Source organism: Phoca vitulina, unplaced genomic scaffold (genome assembly GCF_004348235.1).
Source record: "Phoca vitulina isolate PV1807 unplaced genomic scaffold, GSC_HSeal_1.0 scaffold27, whole genome shotgun sequence".
NCBI lineage: Eukaryota > Metazoa > Chordata > Mammalia > Carnivora > Phocidae > Phoca > Phoca vitulina.
The window spans coordinates 14,198,347-14,201,755 of record NW_022589730.1 but is presented as its reverse complement, the minus strand read 5'-3'; the positions used below and the strand labels follow the sequence as shown (position 1 = coordinate 14,201,755).

The window sequence follows — 3,409 nt, the reverse complement described above, 5'->3', positions numbered from 1 at the left end:
CTATGCTGTTTATAGTGGAAGTACAGGGATCTAGAATCAAACCAACTTGAGTTCAATACCTGTGCCCTCTAAAACTCTCAAGTCAGGTTTCAGCTGTTGATTTTTTTTTTCAGACATAAGTTAATTCCATGAACTTGAGCAAATAAAGAATGACTGTGTATCAATTTACGCTGGTTCTCTGGTCCAGAATACACTTTCCATTTAAAATATTTGTCATCACGCTTCTGTATGTCATGGATAGCTTCTAGTAGGAATTAGTATATCGTCTGTTCTTGATAAAGAGAACAATGGACAGATGTTGCATAATCCCTGGATAGTGCTGAATGTGACAAAACCAGTGAGACACACTAAGATATTTCTCCTTTTCTTGAACTGTCAGGTCAACTCTAAAGTGATGAAGTCCGTAGTACAATAGGATATCTGCTAAGGTAAAGTTAAATCCTGTAAGGTAGGCTTTATCTTCAAGACAGGAATTAAGATCCTTCAACAGAGTGCGGATATTGTCTTTACTGGAGTGTCCATCTACTTGAGTTACCCTGTATTCCAACCACAGCTGAACGATGCTTTTTCTTCTGCAGTGCTCCCAAGCAAATATTCTTTGTTGGCCTGCTTGACAAGATGAGCTGCTATAGGAGTCAGTCCTGTTAGACTCGGACCATTGTTTGTCTGAAGAACTGGAATCTGGCGCTCACCCTGAACGCTGTACTTGTTCCCTTTACTCAGCCCCAGGGACTTCTCAGGCAGCGTCCGCTCTGTGGCCGCCATCTTCTGGCAGGAGCTCTTGGCAGGGGCCTCAGCTGCTGATTTTTATTCTTACAGCTACTTCGTCTCCTATTTCACCTGGTCATATGCATTGTCTCGATTGTGTCAACATTTACAATTTTTCACAGAAAGACACCATCATCCTCTAACTGTAGTTTGGAGAGTGGTATGGACTGTGGTCAGAACTGACCTCATGGAAACAATCATTTCTGACACAAGCAAGTACCTCTCCCACAGGCAACTGCACCCACTCCCATGCTGAATCCTAGACCCCAGAATCTCAGCGTGGGCTGCCTGACCCCTGGACCTCTGCTTGCCCAGCTGGGAGAGGCCAACACAGAGGCATAGGCTGGCTGACATTCAAAGACATGACTTGAAAGTTTAGAAGATCGTCAGTGTAAGAAGTCTGGTTAAGCCTATATAATAACTTGTGCTAAGAGGTGTATCATGGAATAAAATACTCATTCAAACTCAGGTAGCTACAGTCCTTGTAGACTGACTCCAAAGATGGACATCAACAATTCCTTCCATCCCTGTGTATGTCTGTCACTCCTCCATCAGCAAGTGGAGTCTGTTTCCTCCTCCTGAATCTGAGCGGGCTCTGCAATTTGCCTAACTAACAGAACACGGCAGAAAGAAGCTAGTGATAGCTCTGGGCCTAATCCAGAAGATGTCTGGTAGCTTCCACTTTCACTCTTTTGCAACATGGAGCCTCCACATAAAGAGGTCCAGCTACTCTGGTGGAGAGACCACATGGAGGGAAAGACCAAGAGAGATGGGAGGGGGGTGGGGGTGGGCCAGTCCCCAGCCATTCCAGCCATCCCAGCTAAGGCAAGTAAACCTACCTTCGTTTCCTAGGGCTGCTGTAACTGGGTGGCTTAAAAAAATAGAAAATTTATTCACTCACACTTTTGGAGGCTACAAGTCCAAAATCAAGGTGTGTCAGCAGGGCTGGTTCCTTCAGGAGGTTCTGAGGGAGAAATGTGTTCCTTGCTTCTTCCAGCTTCTGATGGTTGCCAACAATCCTCAGGGTTCCTTGGCTTACAGTGACATCACTCTAATTTAATCTGTCTCTTGTTACATGGCATTCTTCCTCTTCTCTTCTTAGAAGGACAGTGGTCATATTGAATTAGGGCCCATTCTACTCAGGCATGATCTCATCTTAGCTGATTACATCTGCAAAGACCCTTTTCCAAATAACATCACATTCTGAGGTTCTGGGTAAACATGAAATTTTGGGAGATACTTTTCAACTTAGTACAGAAACCATCTTGAACACCCCTGCCCCATTCAAGCCTCCAGGCCACCAGAGCTGCCTGAGAGACTCCAAGAGAGATAACTAGAACCACCACCCCAATGACTTCTTTTGCCTGCCCAAATTGCAAAATCATAAGCAAATGAATGACTGTTGTTTGTAATGTAAATTTGGGGATGGTTTGTAATGGAGATAACCAAACTGGTCCTTTTGGAACACTAGAGGGGTGATTTGACCAATCATTGACAGGATCACTAATGAAATGCTGTTAACATCTGAAGAGCATTACTAGTAAAAGGATGAGAACACTGGGGTTTTTGCAAAAAGCTATTGTAACTTTCATGAGATGTCTTAAGTAGGATTTCATGCCATGGTTTTTCTTCACCCAAGGGTTTCTCAGAGGTGATTTCCTGTTTAAAATGAGAAGGGAAAAAAATGGGGTGGGGGTGTTCTATGCCTCAAAGTGACTGTAAAATGCTAAGTAACATGGAAGGAATGTGACATTCTCTGAACCAGAGAAGAGTTTTGTTTCTTGTGAAGGACAGTGGATTTTACTCAATTTGACAGCCCCCAGAAAGTAAAAGGAAGGGAATCAATTGTGTTATAGCCGATGTCCTAGTCAGTAAAGATCAGAAGGTGAACAGATGTAAGGTGTGAAAAAAAAAAATGAAATCTAACTCTGACCAGGTGTTAAATAATTCATCCCTCATCCCACTCTCACAGATGAGCAGTTCAAGTCTCCAATCTTCTGAAAGCCTGGGATCAAACCGGATGAAGGAAGTGATATGCTGCCAATTTTCCATAACATCCTCCCAAAACTATGCAAGATGAAAAACAGCAAATGTTAGTCTCTTGTGACCCTAGAAGCAGCAAGGCCTGAAATAAAACTGTTGAATAAGAAAATATAATTAGTATCAGAGGAAAAATTCTCCAAAAAGGGGATGGATCATGACCATTACTACCTACTGAGAAAAATAGTTAGAAATCTTCATATAAAGACAAGGACATAGTAGACTCAAATTTCAGTCAAAGGGTAGGGGTCTTTTGGGCGCCTGGGTGGCTCAGTTGGTTAAGCGACTGCCTTCAGCTCAGGTCATGATCCTGGAGTCCCAGGATCGAGTCCCACATCGGGCTCCCTGCTCAGCAGGGAGTCTGCTTCTCCCTCTGACCCTCCCCCCTCTCATGTGCTCTCTCTCTCTCATTCTCTCTCAAATAAATAAATAAAATCTTTAAAAAAAAAAAAAGGTAGGGGTCTTTTCTACTTACTGACCATGACCATTAATTAGGTAGGTTCCCTGTACCACTTGCCACTTTAGATTCCTCATATGGAAAAGGGGGATAATAATACCCCACTTTCCTCAAAAGGTCATATGGAAAACATGAAATTGTAAA

General features: G+C 43.0%; 1 pseudogene; it reads right to left on the bottom strand.

Annotated features, from left to right (window-relative positions):
* Positions 1-244: 244 nt before the first annotated feature.
* Positions 245-765, bottom strand: LOC116643680 (annotated as a pseudogene).
* Positions 766-3,409: the final 2,644 nt, after the last annotated feature.